At 38.4% G+C, this 19,455-nt stretch overlaps 1 protein-coding gene across 1 annotated transcript in view; it reads right to left on the bottom strand.

Annotated features, from left to right (window-relative positions):
• The window catches only part of NLGN4X (neuroligin 4 X-linked), a 156,950-nt gene that overhangs the window by 96,214 nt on the left and 41,281 nt on the right, over positions 1–19,455 (bottom strand).

The raw sequence follows: 19,455 nt of genomic DNA, 5'->3' as shown, positions 1-19,455 counted from the left end.
GTTTGCAACCCATGTCTCATTATGTTGTGCTTACTCCTGTAGCAAGTAGCCTTCTGTAAAGTAAAAGGTTAAATAACAGAGTGAATTATGAACAAGCACAATTTATACGTTAGTTTAGAAATGAAATATGGCTACTAAATACATAATGTTATGTCACCACTTTAACCATATGTTTTTTGATTTGTCTTTATTAGGAACTGTGTTTTCAAGATGGACTGAAAAGGAACAATATACTTGACTTTGAGTTTGTATATGAAGTGTGAATATGTCACAGATACATCAATGCTATGATGCGATATTAAAAACCTTTAAACTCTGTATTTATAATATTAAATGTAAATAAAATTATTTAAATTCTGTTTTATAATTCTGTATAATGGTTGGTCATTTGACACTGTGCCTTTCCCGTGTAAGGCAAAGGGTATGTTTTGCTGATTTGAATGAACTCAGGATAAACTCAGGCCTTTTGTATGGATATAAAAGACTCTTTTAAAAATTATTTATTTTAGAAAAACTTACATTTTATTGCTAAATATCTTCAGGTATTCCACTATTAATTTTTTAAGAATTTTTAGGAATTAAGTTTTATTAACATAGATATTATTTATTTTTCTTTTATCCATGAAGTTAATAATGTTGAACAAAAAATGTAGTGTCCTTTGGTCTTACAAGCTGTCTAATCATATTACTTGGGGTGGTGGGAAGTGGACTTTATTTTTAGCTAAGTTAATAATTTTATGACTTCCTTTTACTCTTCTAGCCCTTATAGCCCTCAAAATTCAAGGTTCCAAGTAAATCTCAATCCATAATTGTAAATAAGAAAGAATGTGCTTAATGCTTGTTAAAGTACTTAAGACATGTTAGTATACATAGGTTTGGTTTATGTTCTGTTCACTGGTTTGCTTGTGTCTTCTTGATACAGCCAGCATACAAATTTTCTATAGAAATAATCTAGAACCACTGTTGTTATATATGCTAACTGAAAATTGAAATAATCCAATTGTAATTACAGTAAAAAACGTTTTTATTTTGTTGATTAAAGTAAAGGATTAGTAAAGAGAGTGCTAATCAGTTGAATGTGAGAAGCAGGAGATGAAACTCCTGTACACACAAAACCTGTATCTTCAATTAAGTTGTGTGAGAAACAAAGATATGATATGATATGATGATATGATATGATTGAATATGATTAAAAATCTCATTCAGAAGTAGATTTTCTGAAGTTGCAGGTTTTCTTAGACGTATTTGTAATTCATGTTAAATCTACTTCCAATAAGGCAATATATATCATATACATATAATGCAGTCAGGTCTGGTATGTATGCAGTTTACCAGTGCTTGCATTTTAGCCACCCATTCTGAAGATTCTAATGACAGCAAAAAATCATCAACTGCTGTTTCAGCTGAAGCCCAGCTTTTTCTTTTTTTTTTTTTTTTTCCATTTTATATGTACTTGTTCCATCTGTCACATGGTAGACCTTTTGACACCATGTAATTTTGGGAAAGCACTCAGTTTTTCATAAATCACACAGCACATTATAACATGACCTCCCAGTTTCACACAGAACATGTTCAATCTTCTGGAAAGTTCCAGCTCAGACTCGATTAATACAGGATTTAATAGTCATTCTTTCTGTGATATGTGATATTTCTTATTTATGCAGACCTTTCAATAGATCTCTAAAGCTCTTGGTTTCCTATCCCAGGAGAGCTGTTATAGTTTTACAATCAGCTCAAGTCAACAGTTCATTACTGTCTCAAGGGAGCAATAGGAAAGCAGAATTATATTTTCTACATTTATCCCAAGACTGGTGGGTTAGCTTTATCTTGATTCTCACTTAGTGTACAAGTGTTAAATCCCTGGCCCACAACTATGGCCAAGACTCCCTAGCTACCTTTGTAGATGTACCAAGAAGCTCTCATTTGGCAGCTGAAGAAAGATCAAATGAGGCATGTAGGCATTTCAAATAAAGGTGGAAGAAAAAGATTATTGACAGACTATTGAAAAGATTATTGACGAAAAAGACTATTGTCTTAGAACCTGTCTGTGGACCCCCTACACTAGAAGAGATATCAGAGAAAAGCAATAATCTCCTTAGGTATCTGTATTTTAAAAAGCCTGTTGAATTTAATTGGAGAGAAATATATGCACACAATTAAATGTCCTTTAATTCTTACTAGATACTGCCAATGTGTGTTTGCGTTTATGTTTGGGTGTATATATGTGCAAAAATATATACGTATATATACATGAAAATGCTCTTCATAGTTAATAGACATCCAGAAAAAACACAGGTTTATTCTCTGGAACTCCCTTCTCATAATGGTGCTAAAATGAAATTTAAATCTGACAATTTTACATTTAAAAAATGTTTTTGCACTAATTGTCCACATGCATAACTAGGTAATTTCTTTTTATGTTCTGAGTTCAAAAGGTAAAAGAAGACAAACATATTTTGGAATTCTCATTTTCAGAAATGAGACAGAAAAACAGAAAATATATATTAACAATAGTTTCTTCTACTGTTCTGGACAACTTTTTCTTTAGAAAATTTATCTGGTTAATGAAACAATAATTGAGGTAAGGTAATTTTTTTGTATACTTATTTTAGTAACAAAAACAAATCACAAAGTAGAACATAGGGCTTTTATAATTGATTGTCAGCCACATTTTTTCTTGATGTAAATATTTGCAAACCTGAAGAAAACATTGCAGGCAACTCTTCTACACATGCAATTAGCTTCCATTTTAAAATACAATACATCTTTAAAATAGGAGAGTTTCTGCTTTAGTTTATGCAAATGTATGAAACAGTATGCTAAGTGAAGATTATTTGTATATCTCTAAGAAAGGTTATATTTCTTTCACAGAGTTGTGTCTCTTCTGTATGAGGTTGTACAAGTGTAGGACTGAGGACATATTAATCTTCTATCATTTCTCAGAATAAATAATAATAATAATACCCATTCCATTTATTGTTTTTCAGATTATTGATTATTAATCTGATAGTAAAGATTCTGACTTCCTTGCAAGAATTACCTGCCAAGGGATAGAAAATGTTGGATTTGTAGTAGATTGCTTTGCCTTAGCTGGAGATAATCTGACAAATTCAAAAATCACAGGACAGGCAGGTAAGCAGGCACACTAGCCATCATCCTTGCTTGCAGGAGTCCAAAATTTTCAAAATATATGCAAGATCTCAAAAGACTTCACAAGTGTCTTGGTACAGAGTTTTTACTAAATGCTCAAATCTTGTCTTCAGGGACAGATAGTAAACAGTTGTAGCAAAAAATTTACTGCAGTAAACAGACAGTAAACAATTGTAGTAAACAGTCAAGGGACTCAGAGTTTATTCATGATATTAAAAGAAAAATAAATTAATAGCAAGTGATAACAGATATCTGTTACATGTACATCTTCTGGAAAACTTTAGGTTTAAAGCATAAGGGAGGATTAAAAGAGAGACAAGAAATAGAAGAAGCTGTGATCTCACTGATTAGTAAGAATGTACTCTTTTCCTGTTTTGTGAGGAAACTTGGATTCAAGCATTGTTTTATGAACTTGTAAACATTATCACAAACTTATGTTGGATATCATGATACAAATTTTTAAGAAATACATTTTGGGGTAAGAATTTGCATCAATAAACTGTATTTTATTTATTTATTTACTTATTTGGTATAGATTTTAAAAATTTTAGAACTTCTTCAAGTATTTTTTTTTTATTTCTCCTTCCAGAATTTAATCCTTTATACATTGTATGCAACTCCTACAAATAACTTCATTCAATTATTCCAAAGCAGTCATTAGCCATAAATTAGATGTCTCCCATCTCTCCTAGTTAATAAGACTTAGATTCCTACTATTCTAGATATTTTTTAGTGTGGTAGTCAATGAAAGCTTAGAATTTCACTTAATTTTTCTGGAATTTGATTTGTTTGGTTTTGTTGTAACTCGTACATTACCACTGAATAGCAGAAGACACAAGATTACAGTGGCCATTATTTTGATACCATTAACAATGAAAACAGCAACAAAAAAAAAAAAAAAAAAACTTGTATTGAAACAGTTAGCTCTGTACAGCAGAAACATTACCTAAAGAACACGTAACATAATCAGATTTGTTTTCCTCCACAGCATTTTCTTAATGGCTCCAGCTGCACTAAAAAAGTCAATAGAATTTCAGACCTCAGCAAATGTGTATCTGCTGCTATATAGACATGAAAAGGTGTTTGTTTGTTAGGTTGTTTGTTTTTCAAGAAAAAAAAAAAACCTAAATGACAACTTTGTGTCATATTAAAAACAGGATGGACAGAAAGAAATTGCAGCAAAAATCTCTAAAGAGTTTTGTGTTTCATGAATTGGTGAGGATTAAAAAATAAAATAAGATGCTATTTCACAGTCTTCTTACAAATGTGTTAGAGAAAAAAAAAAAAATCCACACAAAGACTTCTACAGAAAAATAAAATTTATCAGGTTGCAAAATAGATTGCATAAAAAATATGAAATTCTAATATAACCTCAGCTCTGTACTATGCATTGTGTATAGTTTTCAATTACATGATTACCCATGCATTTGTTTAAGAAAGATTGCTTGCATTTTTCTGTGCTGTAATTATTCCATATACAAAGATTGAAAGTGCAATGAAATTCATCATATTTAACACTTCAGTATTGTCTATATTGTTCCTTCCAAATAAGACAGAAGTAATGACTCCTCCATGCCCTTATTATGTGTTCCCCACAAGCTGTTTCCCTGGGTAACAATAACTACATTAAATCAGACCTTAACTAGCTTTGATACGCTTTAAAAGAGGTTATAGAATCATAGAATCACAGAATATCCTGAGTTGGAAGGGACCCATAAGGATCATTGAGTCCAGCTCCTGGCACCACACAGGTCTACACAAAAATTCAGATCATGTGACTAAGAGCACAGTCCAAATGCTTCTTAAACTCCAACAGGCTTGGTGCCATGACTACGTCCCTGGGGAGCCTGTTCCAATGCGTGACAACCCTCTCAGTGAAGAACCTCTTCCTGATATCCAGCCTGAACCTCCCCTGTCACAGCTTGACACCATTCCCTTGGGTTCTATCACTGGTCATTAGAGAGAATAGATCATCACCTGTCCCTCCACACTCCCTTCGTGAGGAAGCTGTAGACCGCAATGAGGTCTCCCCTCAGCCTTCTCTCTTCCAGGCTGAACAGGCCAAGTGACCTCAGCTGCTCCTCATATATCTTCCCCTCTAGGCCCTTGACCACCTTTGTAGCCCTTCTCTGGACACTCTCCAAGAGTTTCACATCCTTTCTGTACTGTGGTGCCCAGAAGTGCACACAGTACTCGACGTGAGGCTGCACCAGCACAGAGTAGGGCGGGACAATCACTTCCTCCGACCAACAATGCCATGCTTGATGCGCCCCAGGATACAGTTGGCCCTCCTGGCTGCCAGGGCACACTGCTGGCTCGCATTCGTCTTGCTATCAACCACAATGCCCAGGTCCCTCTCTGCTGGGCTGCTCTCCAGTGTCTTGTCACTCAGTCTGTACGTATAGCCAGGGTTGCCCCGCCCCACGTGCAGGACCCGGCACTTGCTCTTGTTAAACTTTATGCAGGTGGTGATTGCCCAACTCTCCCATCTGTCCAGCTCTCTCTGCAAGGTCTTTCCACCCTCAACAGAGTTAACAATTCCTCCCAGTCTAGTATCATCAACAAATTTACTCAGTACACCTTCTAGTCCTACACCCAAATCATTTATAAAAACACTGAAGGGAACTGGCCCTATAAAGGAGCTTTGGGGGACCCCAGTGGTGACTGGCTGCCAGCCTGATGCGGACCCATTTACCACAACCCTTTTAGTCTTGCCCGTCAGCCAGTTATTCACCCATCGTATGCTGTTTTTGTCCAGCTGTATGTTGGAAATTTTGTCCAGTAGGATCCTATGGGAAACTGTGTCAAAAGCTTTACTGAAATCCAAAAAGATTACGTCAGCTGGTTTTCCTCAATGAACTACATGGTGATATAGAAGGTTATATCTTCCAACAGGTTAGTACAGGGCAATGAAATATATTGTCACACAGAGTGATCATGTTGTTCCATAAAGTTTCAGAGAAGGAGGCAACCACTTTAGAAAGATAGGAACGTTTTAGACATAATTACTTACTAGTGTTTAATTACAGTTACTAGTTTTGATTGATTGATATGGGAATTCTTTTCCTTACAAGTTTATTCCAAACCATTGTGTTGAAACAGATTAATCTCAGTGAAGAAAATAGTATATTTATGCAAATGTCAGTGCAGGGAAAATCTTCAGACTATCTGTACAGTTGATATGTGATCCTGACCACTGGCTAAGACCAAAAAAAGCTTACAATAAATAGTAAAAATAGTTGTCATTCAGGAGCTATGTCGTTACAAAAAGTTTTGGCCTGAGTGCACTCTGATAATACTATTCTGTATTCATATTAGCAGCTCATTCCCATTAACCATTATTTATAAATTTCAAAAGATAAAGTCCTCATTTATGTTACTTTGGACAAATAGAGTATCCATTTCTTTCAGTCAAAGTTTCCGGAAAAGTAAAAGCTTGTGGGTTGAGATAAAGATATTTTAATAGAACAGAAAAGGAAGATAACTATTAATATTAATATTGATGATGATGATGACGATAAATATACAAAGCAAGTGATACACAATGCAATTGCTCACCACCTGCTGAACAATGCCCAGTGTGTCCTCGACCAGTGCCGCCCCACCCACCCAGGTCAGCCACCCCATATAATTGTTCAGAATGATGTCATATGGTATGGAACATCATTCTATCAAGTTTGGTTCAGCTGTCCTGGTTCTATCACCTCACAGTTTCTTCTACGTCCCCAGCCTCCTCACTGGCAGGGCAGCATGAGAAGTTGAAAAGTCCTTGACTTAGTGTAAGAACTGCTCAGCAACAACTAAAAGATCAGTGTGTTATCGATGTTATGAAGGGGCACTTCTTTACTGTGAGGGTGACAGAGCACTGGCACGGGTTGCCCAAAGAGTTTGTGGAGTCTCCTTCTCTGGAGATATTCAAAACCTGCCTGGATGCCATCCTCTGCAATGTACTCTAGGTGATCCTGCTTGGCAGGGGAGTTGTACTAGATGATCTTCAGAGGTCCCTTCCAACCCTGCCCATTCTGTGATTCTCTGGTTCTGTGATTATTCTCATCCTAAATCCAAAGCACAGCACCATCTACTAGGAGGAAAATTATTTCTATCCTAGCTGAAACCAGGACAATAATTTGACATTTGTCGTAGTTACTAAAAGAAACACAACTAAAAACTATTTCTTATTCTGAAAATATTCTCATTTATTTAGATTGTATTTATTCATTCTGGAAAAGGTGATAAAGCTAATCAGCTTCATCTTTCATTCTGTGTTAATACATATGACTGCCTAGTTCTCTCCCACCAGGTTTTATGAATAATTCATCATGTTACATATAGAAATACTTTAAAAAATCTAAACAAAAATCTGTAAGAGATTTATTTTAATCTACAAAAAATAAAAATGTTTTGAACAAAAAATAGTGAAAATAGTTTTTAAAAATATTAAATCACATTAAATCACAAAAAATACTTTTTCGATAAATTTTAATATATAAATCACTGTTGTTTTTGAAAATTAATAACTATCATGGAAATGAATTAGTTACATATGTTCAAGAAAAAAAAAAATGTCTTTGTTATGCAGTTACACCACATATAGAACTTAAATTCTTCTAAATAAAGTACATTGCTTTGACAAAACTGTCTACAACTGCTCAGAAGAAAGAAGGCTTTGTGTAGCCAGCTTATCCTTTCAATGACCTCCAACACATAAGGGTAGTTTTTTTTGTAGTTCCACTGTAACTGAATCTGCTCTGTTTGACTGAGGACTGGACTGAGCCCGCAGTGCTTAATGATGGAATAATGAAACATTCATTAAAAAAAAAAAAAAAAAAAAAAAAAAAAAAAAAAAAAACATATAGTTATTTAAATTAATTCAGGCAGAAGCACTTTTTTTTTTCTTTTTTTTTTTTTTTTTTTTTCTGTACAAGCATCAGGAGCAACATAGTCAGTATGAAAGTGTGGCAGTGACCTCAGACAGCTTACATGTCTCTCCTGAATTGGTGCACCTGATGAGGTGTGAATGTAAAAATGCTAACATGTCTGTGTGCACAATACTGCACAGCATTTGCTTCCACCCATCTCACCCCTCTCACCAGTGAAGTCATCTTGCAATTCAGAAAAGATACCTACATGCTACTTTCTTGAATCACAAAACTGCAAATCTAACAATCAGTTCAATATACTGAAATATTTAAATAAACACCCTTTCCTTTTCTGTTATATGTGTTGTCTCTAAGCTGGCAAAACTCAGGTTTTTAGCATATGAGCAGTCCTGTTGACTTCTAAGAAAATACCAGTATGCACTGTGATGAAACTGACTTCAGTCCTGTCTGAGGACCAAGAAGATATTTTTGCCAACTTTGCCTGAAAAACAAAAACAAAACCAAACAAACAAACAAAACAAAACAAAACAAAACAAAAGGTCCAAGAATATGAAAGCCCCTGTAGGATATATAAATCTTACTGCAGAGTTTGTCCAGAAGTATATGTAATATACTATACTGGCAAGTGAGCAGGTATAAGATATAGGTAATTCTTTCTCCTTGCTGCCCTCAGGATCCTAAACTGCACCATTGCATTGTCACTGCAGCCAAGGCTGCCCTTGAGCTTTACATTCCCCCATCAGCCCCTCCTTGTTGGTGAGAATGAGGTTCAGCATAGCACCTCTCCTCTTTGGCTCCTCTATCACTTGGAGAAGGGAGTTATCATCAACGCATTACAGGAAATCCTACCTATGCCCTGCTGTGCTGTCCCTCCAACAAATATTGGGGTGGTTTAAGTTCCCTATGAGGACCAAGGCTTGTGAATATGAGGCTGCTTCTGTCTGTTTATAGAAGTCCTCATCTGCTTCTTCCTGATCATGTGACCCATAGCAGACTCACACTATAATGTTACCTGTCCCTGCCTTCCCTTTAACCCTAACCCATAACATTTCTGTCAGCTCTCAGCTATCCCCAGGCAGAGCTCCATGCACTCCAGCTGCTCATTGACATAGAAGGTGATGCCTCCTCTTCATTTCCCCTGCTTATCCTTCCTAAAGAGCCTGTGTCCTTCCATTCCAACACTCCTGTCATGGGATCCATTCCACCACGTCGCTGTAATGACAGTGAGGTCATAGCCCTGCAGGCATGCATATATCTCTAACTCCTTTTGTTTATTTCCCGTGCATGCTATATGCATTAGCATAGAGATATTTGAGTTGAGCCCCTGAGGAATTTGACTTGCTGGTTGTAGTGGCTGGAATTCCTTTGTGCTACTCTTCAGGTGCTCTCCTGCTAACCTGTGACCATTCTCCAGGCTCTGAGCATCTATCACTGACACTGGCATCAAACTTGGAGGAGCAGGATGGACTGAGGTTCCCCTTCCCCAGCAGCTCTAGTTTAAAACCTTCTTCACCAGCTTGGCAAGCCTATGACCAAATATGCTCTTCCCCTTCTCTGCTAGGAGAAGGGGAAGAGCATCAGCTGCCAGCAGACCATATTTCTCAAAGCAAGTCCCATGGTCTAAGTAGCTGAACCACTCCTGTCTGTGGCACCAGTCCTGCAACCATCCATTGATTTGCCAGAGCAGTTGTCACTTTCAATCCTTCCTTTTGACTGGGAGGACTGATGAAAACTACTGCACCTCTGAGTCCTTTACTGCTGCTCCCAGGGCTCTGTAATACCTCTTGATATTCCTCAGACTGATCCTGGCTGCATCACTTATGCCTATGTGAAACAACAGCAGTAGGTAATAGTCGGACTGTACAAGGCTCGCCTTGGTGGCATCCCTGATACAAGCCCCTGGTAAGCAGCAGACTTATCTCAAGAGAAGGTCAGGTTAACTGCTATATGCCTCTGTACCTGAGTTCCAAGATTTTATCTGTTTACAAACATTAAAGCTGAAGAAGGATTGTTTGAATTCATGCATGTTATTAAATTATTAGTTACATTATGCTAACCTCAAAACAGATGGCCAGAATCATGATTTAAGCTTTTATATTTCAACATCACAGCATTTCTATCACTAGTATCTGCTCCAAGTGATCTCCATAACTCGATAATATCAGTTAGCTGATTTTGATTCATGTTTGTGGATTATATAACTGCTCTAGTGGAATAATCTTTTCTCTGTTGAACAATGTTAATGATAATTCATGTCTCAGTTTAGTTTTCCATTCTGCTTTCTAAATTCACTTGCAGAATTTAAGCTTTGTATTTCCAATGATGGTTTCATGCTTTACTAAAAATTTAGAAAAGAACCACAGTAGCTTGTAAATTTTCATTATGTGACAGAAGTACAAGATTAGAAACAATTTTTTATTCTTTTATTTTTAAGGAGTACTTATATGGTATAATTACTACATTGCATGTTCCATATGGCAACATATAATATCATATATTGATATAATAATTATGTTAAGTAATATGATTTTACTATTTGGCTTGAAGAAAGACAAGTTGAATTTTGCATTTAAAGGGAATCATAGGAATCACAGAATTATATGTTGAATAACAAGGCTTGTACATGCAATGAGTTCTGAGAAATCAAATTCCAGTATTCTTTGGATAAACATAAATGAATAGTTCTTACCAAAAAGAACAGGTCAAACTTTTCTTCTTTTGGTTTCTTTAAAGAACATTATTGTATGCGTACTGGTGAAATCTACTGCCATACTTCAGTTCCTACAGGCAAAAAATAGAACTTCTGCATTTGTATTCAGCTGTAAAAGAGTTCTGAATGTTTTTTGACTCAGTTAGTGCAATTTACAATTTTAAACACCTACCGTCTATTTGACGAAATTAAATATAATTGGGTGTTTTGCTGAGGAAAATAAGATACTGGATGTAAGTGTGTTGAAGGTCACTGACAAAGTGAGCTAGCAAGGGTGTTCAAACTATATCTGCCTGTCTGGTTTTGTTACTCAGCCACTCATATCAGTACTAAAACACACTTACAGAAACAAAACAGACATATGGGCACCACAGCCAGCTTCCTACCACTGACAGCATCAAGAAGAAAATATCACACTTAAAAATCCAGAAAAGAATGAACGGAAGGAAGGAAGGAAGGAAGGAAGGAAGGAAGGAAGGAAGGAAGGAAGGAAGGAAGGAAGGAGTCATCAAATCTCTCAGGGTATATCTTTATTTTTTTTTCCTAACATCAAAAAAAAAAAAAAAACAAACAAACTTTTACAGGCATAAAGCCTACTGACACAGGCCAAATTTTGTTAATTTTACTGTGTGCACGCATGTGTGTATATGTGTGCCTGTGTGGCATTTGCCATGTTCTCCATGCTCCTTTTAACACGCCATACCTGGACCTTTTAGCAACATGGGAAAATGATGAGAATGCTCATTTCTTTGCTTTTTTTTTTTTCTTTTGGGTGCCACCAGTATTGTCAACAAACCATGATTAAAATAGCCATAGAAAGCAGAAGAAGAGAACGGAAGAAAATCAGCTTATTGATAACCACAGTCATTGAATCCCTCAGAAATAAGAGAAGCTGTGAAAAATTGGGTGTCTTGCATATTTTTTGTGTGTAAAATTTTCTGTTTTGCTTGAATTTCAACATAAATTCTCTAATAGATCTTCATGTAATCAGAACAATGTTTATATAAAGATTACCAACAGCTTCTCATAACATTAGTGATGGGTGTGCTTTGATTTTGCACAGTTTCTAACAACAGAAGTTGTACCTAAAGTTCAGTGCAAACATCCTTCTGATTTCAGCATTTAAATATAGCTTTGCTGTCATACACATTTTAACTGATATAATATTCATAGTGACCAAAGTGCACTGCCCCTCTCCATCCCATATAGACTTTACCACATTGTATCTCTTTTCACAGGTCTCTACATGGCGTCCCTCTTATTATTAATTTCTGCTATTAAAAAAAAAAAAAAAAAAAAAAAAAAAAAAAAAAAAAAAAAAACTATTACAGTAACAACCCTTAATTTGTGATTCGGGCTCCTGCCTTTGAAAATAGGTTGTAAATCCATTAACATCAGCGGTATGGTATAAAACAGGCCATTAAAATAAGTGATAATGTTCCCTATCTAAACAGTAGCTTACAGATTTCCACATAAAGAAACTGACATCATCTGACAAGTTATTTTCTTGCAACTCTTTCTTCATTGTTCTTCATGATATTGCATCCTCTAGCATCATACTTTCTTCACACTGGGCAGCTTTCTAAAATGATGTTTTTACAATCAAGACTTTCTTACAAGTCTTTGATCCTTCTCTTCATTCATGTTTTTATTCCATGATGTTTTTTGTTTTTTTTTCCCATTTTTTTCAGTTAACTTTACTCTAGCTTTATGCTTAACTACCCATAATACATATTCTACTACCCTAGACTATCAAAATAATTAGAGCCCATCCTGTCTTCAGTTATTGCCCATCTTCAGCAATTCAGTAGTAACTGAATGTTATTTCAGTTTCTGTGATTTCATATTTGTTAATTTAACTTTGTTCTTCATTTACTCTCTATTTCTTCTCTGGGTATCTATTTTTATAATAAAAAATAACAAGATAACGTTAATTTATCTTATTAAAGTAATTTAATTAACAACGCATAAGAGAGAATCAAAATAATTTACATTTTTGATAAACTGAAGTGTCAGAAGAGGAAATGCTAGCACATATATCCTTAAATTCATTAAGAATAAACCAATATTGTATTCTCTAAAATGTTTTGAGGATAAAATTGTTGATTTGTCAGGAAAACAGAAATACTTCAGTGGCTAATTAAATTAAGCTATTATAATAGGAGATTAGTAGAAACAGATAATGTTCATATTAAAATCAAGAAAAATAATGTTACTATAGACTAAGGAAAAAAGAAATTAAAAGCATCATAAAGCATTCAGATACATTGATAGAACCCACAGCTGTCTTTAAAGAAAAAACATGGCTCTTTGATATGCTAGAAATCTTTAAGCATCTCTAGAGAATACCAGCTAAAAAGAAACTTACAGATAAAATTTACTGAGATTTCATAAAGTTTTTGATAAACTCATTTTGGTGGGAAGATGTTGAGAACATAATATTCACAAAGAAAGACGAAGTAATATCATGGATTAAAAAAAAAAAAAAAAAAAAAAAAAAAGCTATACAGAGTATGTTAAATTGTAACCAAAAGTAAATTTTCAGCGTTGCAAAAGATTAATGGTGTAATGAAATATTCTCTACATTAATCTCACACTGTTTAACATTTTGCTAATGATCTGGAAAAAAGAAGATAAATGATGGTATCTTCCAGGAACAGAAACGACATGAGTCAAGACCAGAAAGAATACGAATATCTTCATATTAGTTTATGAAGCTAGATAAAAGATGGATGACACATAAGGTGCTGCTTTTCAAACTGAAGTCAACATACATCTAAATGCCTATGGAATATGACCTATTTACCCCAGCAATTTTCTACAGTCAGTCAAGAGAAAGAATGTCTGCCCAAGGTTGAGATGAATTGCAAAATTGTTGTGTGCTTTTTTCTCTTTCTTGAACAAAAAGCAAGACTAGCACTGAGATGGAGGTTTAAGTAGGAAGTTTACAGTAGGAAGTTTAAAAATGAATCACCATGCACAGTGGAAACTACTTGAGCTAGAAATACAATTTCTAAGTTCCAAAGTATCCACAACTTCCAAGAAAAAAAGACTTGAGTGTTACTCTAGTCGTAGCAGTGAGAACTGTTAAAACAACAACAACAACAACAAAAAAAAAAACAGTCCTTAGAATGTCAAAGCATATTATGAAGTAATTCTGAAAATATAGTAATTTTGTACATTAAAGCATAATAACCAGATACGGCAGGTCTTATCAGAAATGATTGTAGTGGGTTTACGTGGCAAGGTTTTGGTAGCAGGGGGCCATGTGGGTGCCTTCTGTGAGAAGAATCCAGAAGCTGCCCCATGTTAGATTAGGGCCTCGTCTCTGGCCAGAGCCGGGCCAGTAAGCGATATTGTTTGTGCCTCTGTGAGAGCATATTTAGGAAAAGGAAAAAAAAAAAAAAAAGAAAAAAAAAAGAAAAAAAAAACTGCTGGGGAACAGCAGCTGGGAGAGAGAGGAAAGAAAAACAGCCCTGCAGACACCAAAGTCAGTGAAGGAGGAGGGGCAGGAAGTATTCCAGGTGCTAGAGCAGAAGTCCCCTGTGGCCTGTGGTGAAGCAGGTTGTCCCCCCTGCAGACCATGGTACACCACGGTGGAGCAAATTTCCATGCTGCATCCCATGGAGGAGACGACAGTGGAGCAGGTGGACCTGCACTGAAGGAGGTTGCGGCCCAGGGAAAACCCCTGCTATTCTGGGCTGGAGCTGCAGCCCGTGGAGAGGAGCCCATGCAGGAGCAGGGGATCTGGGGGGAGCTGCCACCAGTGGGGCACCCATGTTGGAGCAGTTTGCTCCTGATGGGTGGACCCCATGGTACGGACCCATATCTGGAGCGGTTCTTGAAGACCTGCTCCCTGTGGGAAGCCCCCGCAGGATCAGTTTGGGAAGGATGGCATCCTGAGGGAAGGACTCCACGCTACAGCAGGGGAAGAAAGTGACCATGAAGGAGTGGCAGAGAAGAAGCATTAGGGACTGACTGCAGCCCCTGTTCCCTGTTCCCCTGCACCGTTTGGGGGGAGGAGGTGGAAGAGGGTGGATGGGGGGAAGGTGGTTTTGGTTTCATTCCTTTGTTTCTCACTTTTCTAGCTTGTTAGTAATAGGCACTGAATCTTACTGTCTCCTTACTCTGAGTCTGTTTTGCCCGTCACAATAATTGTTGAGCGATCTCCCCATCCTTATCTCAACCCCTGAGCCCTTCGCATTGTATTTTCTCCCCCTTTCTTTTTGAGAAGGGGGAGTGAAAGAGCGGCTGTGATGGAACTCGGCTGCCCACCTGAGTGAAACCACCACAATGATACATTCACAATGAGTTTTATTTTCACACAGAATATAGCAAAAATATATAAAGTCTTACATCAGTACTCTAAATTTTTAGAAGAAAAAATTGACTTATTATTAAAAGAAATTGAAATGAATTTGATCTAAAGAGCAGAAAAATAAAAGGGATACTATTATTGTTCCCCTATATTATGTGTGAGGTAAGACTTAGAGTAACATTTCTGTGAACACAAGTGTTAAACTCCTCTAAATAATTTGGTATGTTTAAAATTTATTCATCTTCAATAGTTCAACAGCTTTTTTTTTTTTTTTAAAGCAATGAAGTCATATGACAAAGAAAGAAATACAACACGTTTAACATTTTGTATTGTTTTAAGCATATTACACTAACTGACTAACTACTCTACAGAAGACAAAACATAGTTATGATTGTTTATTTTATTGACTTAAGTGGACTGCTTTATGCTTAACATTATTCTTATAGGAAAAATCATGGATTGTATGTTTCACAAAATAAATCAACCACCAACTACCAACTACCTGGGAAGAAAACTGCAGTGAAGTTTAAATGTGACAAAATTCTTTTTCACTATCAGGATTCCTTATTCTGGCGCATTATAAAGCAGCCAGTTTGAGAGAAGGAGAGAAAGGATCAGGATAAAAATTAATGGTGTAGTTTTATACAACAATTTAAACTTCAGGTTTAATGATGGCATAGACTAATTTGACTTTTGCAGAAACATACTTACTCAACATGTAACAACAGTGAAACTAAAAGCAAGTGCTAGAGTGATACTAGGACTGAAGACAGGACCTGTTACTGTCCCAAGTACTCACCTGGAATGACTTTTCTAAATTTGGTTTTCAGTGAAAGAATGGGAAAGGGAACTTGATACCAGCCCCACCTTTTTTTTTTTTTTTTTTTTTTTTTTTTTATCACGGGAGGATCCTTTCTGCCTTCTCCCAGTCAATCGTCAATCTCTTAGAGACTGCAGCAACAGAAAATCAGCTCCTCTATTTCACTGCCATCCCCACAGTACAACAAGCAACACCGCTTCTCTGGGCAACATGTTCCAGTGCCTCACCACCCTCAGAGTAAAGAATTTCTTCTGAATATCTAGTCTAAATCTCTCCTCTTTTAGTTTGCAGAAGTTACACCTTGTTCTATCTCTCCAGTATCTCACCTTACTCTCCAGTAAAGAGTCCCTCTCCAGTTTTCTTGTAGGCTCCCTTTAAGTACTGAAAAACCATTGTAAGGTCTCCCTGGAGCCTTCTCTTCTCAAGACTGAACAACCCCAACTACCTCAGACTGTCATCACAGGAGAGGTTTTCTAGCCCTCTGACCATCCTCATGGCCCTCCTCTGGACTCACTCTACCGGGTCGCTGTCTTTCTTATGCTGGGGGCCCCAGAGCTGAACACGGTACTCCAGGTCAGGTCTTATGAGAGCAGAGCAGAGGGGAAGAATCACCTCCCTCCACCTGCTGGCCATGTTTCTTTTGATGCAGCCCAAGATAGCTTTCAGCCAAGCCCAAGATGGCTTTCAGGGCTGCAAACACACACTGCTGGCTCATATTCAGTTTTTCATTCACCAGCACCCCCAAGTCCTTCCCTGAAGGGCTGCTTTCAATCCAGTCATATCCCAGCCTGTATTAGTGCTAACGATTGCCCCAGTCCAGGTACAAGACCTTGCTCTTGGTCTTGTTGAACTTCATGAGGTTCTCACAGGCCTGCCTCTCAAGTCTGTCCAGATGGATGGCATCCCTTTCCTCCAGTGTGTCAGCCACACCACTCAGCTTGGTATTGTCAGCCAACTTGCTGAGGATGCACTCAATCTCACTGCCCATTTCACCAAAAAAAGACATTAAATAATACCAGTCCCAATACCCAATAGCCTGAGGAACACCACTCATCGCTGGTCTTTCCCTGGACATTGAGCCGTTGACCTCAACTCTTTGAGTGCGACCATCCAGCAAATTTCTTATCAACCAAGTGGTCCATCCAAATCAAATCCATGTCTCTCAGTTTTAGAGACAAGCACGTACTGTAGGGCAGTGTCAAATGCTTTGCAAAAGTCCAGGTAGATGAGGTCAGTTGCTCTTCCCTTATCCGCCAGTGCTGTAAGCCTGCTGTAAAAGGCAACCAGATTTGTCAGGCACGATCTGCCCTTAGTGAAGCCATGATGGCTGTCACTAATCACCACTCTGTTCTCCATGCGCCTTAGCATGGTTTTCAGGAGGATCTGCTCCATGATCTTGCTGGGCATAAAGATGATAGCAACTGTCTTGTAGTTGCCTCATTCTTCCTTTTTCCCTTTTTAAAAATGGGGGTTATGTTTCCCCTTTTCCAGTCACTGGGAACTTTACTGGACTGCCACGACTTCTCAAATATGATGGACAGTGGTTTAACTTCATCTGCCACTGCCTTCAGGACTCTTGGATTCATTTAATCGAGTCCCATGGACTTGTGCACATTCAGGTTCCTGGTGGATCCAGACCAAACTGGATCTTCTCCTACAGTGAAAGATTCTTCATTCTCCCAGTCCCTGCCTTTGTCTTCTGGGACTTGGGCTATGTCACTAGGTGACATAGGTGCAGGTGAAGACTGAAGCAAAAAGTCAATGAGTACCTCAGCCTTCTACATATCCCAGGTAACCAGGTCTCCCGTTTCCTTCTGGAAAGGGCCCACAGTTTCCCTAGTCTTCCCTTTATCACTGATATACGTATAGAAGCCCTTCTTTGTTGCCCTTGACATCCCTGGCCAAATTTAATTCTAATAGGGCTTTAGTTTTCCTAACCTGATCCCTGGCTTCTTGGACGATTTCTCTATTCTTTCCAGGCTACCCATCTTGCTCTCTGTAGGCCTCCTTTTTCTGCTTGAGTTTGGCCAGGAGCTATTTTTTCATTCATGAAGAACTCCTGGTATTTTTACCTGACTTCCTGTGGTGGTTTTACTTGGGTGGGCAGCTGAGTTCCACCACGGCTGCTCTCTCACTTCCCCTCCTCAGAGGGGAATGGGGAGAAAATATGACACAAAGGGTTCAAGGGTTGAGACAGGTTGGGGAGGTTGGTCAACAATTATCGTGATGAGCAAAACAGACTCAAAGTAGGGAGATAGTAAGATTTATTGCCTATTACTAACAAGCTCTCACAAGAAGTGAGAAACAAAGGAATGAAACTGAAAACGCCTTCCCCCCCATCCGCCCTCTTCCACCTCCTCCCCCCTCGAGTGGCATAGGTGAACGGGGAATGGGGGCTGCGGTCAGTTCCTAATGCTTTGTCTCCACTGCTCCTTCACAGTCACTCTCTTCCCATGCTCCAACGTGGGGTCCCTCCCACGGGATGCCATCCTTTCCGAACTGATCCTGTGGGGGCTTCCCACAGGCAGTAGCTCTTCAAGAACTCCTCCCATATGGCTCCGTAACATGGGGTCCACCCATCAGGAGCAAACTGCTCCAACCTGGATCCCCCATGGGCAGCAGCTCCTGCCAGGTCACCTGCTCCTGCGTGGGCTCCTCTCCACGGGCTGCAGCTCCAGCCCGGAATCTGCTCTGGCAGGGGTTTTCCCCATGCCGCAACCTCCTTCAGTGCAGGTCCACCTGCTCCACTGTCGTCTCCTCCATAGACAGCAGCCTGGAGATCTGCCCCACTGTGGTACATCATGGGCTGCAGGGGGACAGCCTGCTTCACAATAGTCCTCACCACAGGCTGCAGGGGACTTCTGTTCCAGCCCCTGGAGCACCTCTCCCCCTCCTTCTTCACTGACCTTGGCACCTGCAAGTCTGTTTCTCACTGCTCTCTCTCTCCCAGCTGCTGTTCCCCAGCAGTTTTATTTCCCTGTCTTAAATATGCTCTCATAGAGGAGCAAACAACATCGCTTATTGGCCCGGCTCTGGGCAGCGGCAGGACCCTTATCTAACATGGGGCAGCTTCTAGATCCTTCTCACAGAAGCCATCCTTATGGCCCCCTAATACCATGCCATGTAAACTCATTACACTTCCTCTTTGTAGGAATGCATCATTCTTGAGCTGTGAGGAGGTGATACTTGAATATTAACCAGCTTTCCTGAGCTACTGTTCCCTTCAGGGCTTTATCCCATGGTACTCTACCAAGCAGATCCCAAAGGCTGATCTCCTGAAGTCCAGGGTAGCAAGCTTGCTGCACTCCCTCCTTGCTGCCCTCAGGATCCTAAACTGCACCATTCCATGGTCACTCCAGCCAAGGCTGCCCTTGAGCTTTACATTCCCCACTAGCGCATGTCTTTCCATTCCAACACTCCAGTCATGGGATGGATCTCACCAACGCCCCGTGATGCCAGTTAGATCGTACCCTTACAAACATATGCACATCTTTAACTCCTCTCTATGCTATTCTCCTTGCTATGCTCATTTGCATAGAGTCATTTAAGCAAATGTCCCTGATGAAAATGTCTTTTT

Source organism: Cygnus olor, chromosome 1, assembly GCF_009769625.2.
Source record: "Cygnus olor isolate bCygOlo1 chromosome 1, bCygOlo1.pri.v2, whole genome shotgun sequence".
Classification (NCBI taxonomy): domain Eukaryota; kingdom Metazoa; phylum Chordata; class Aves; order Anseriformes; family Anatidae; genus Cygnus; species Cygnus olor.
The sequence above is the reverse complement of the archived record's forward strand: the minus strand, read 5'-3'. Positions and strand labels throughout refer to the sequence as shown.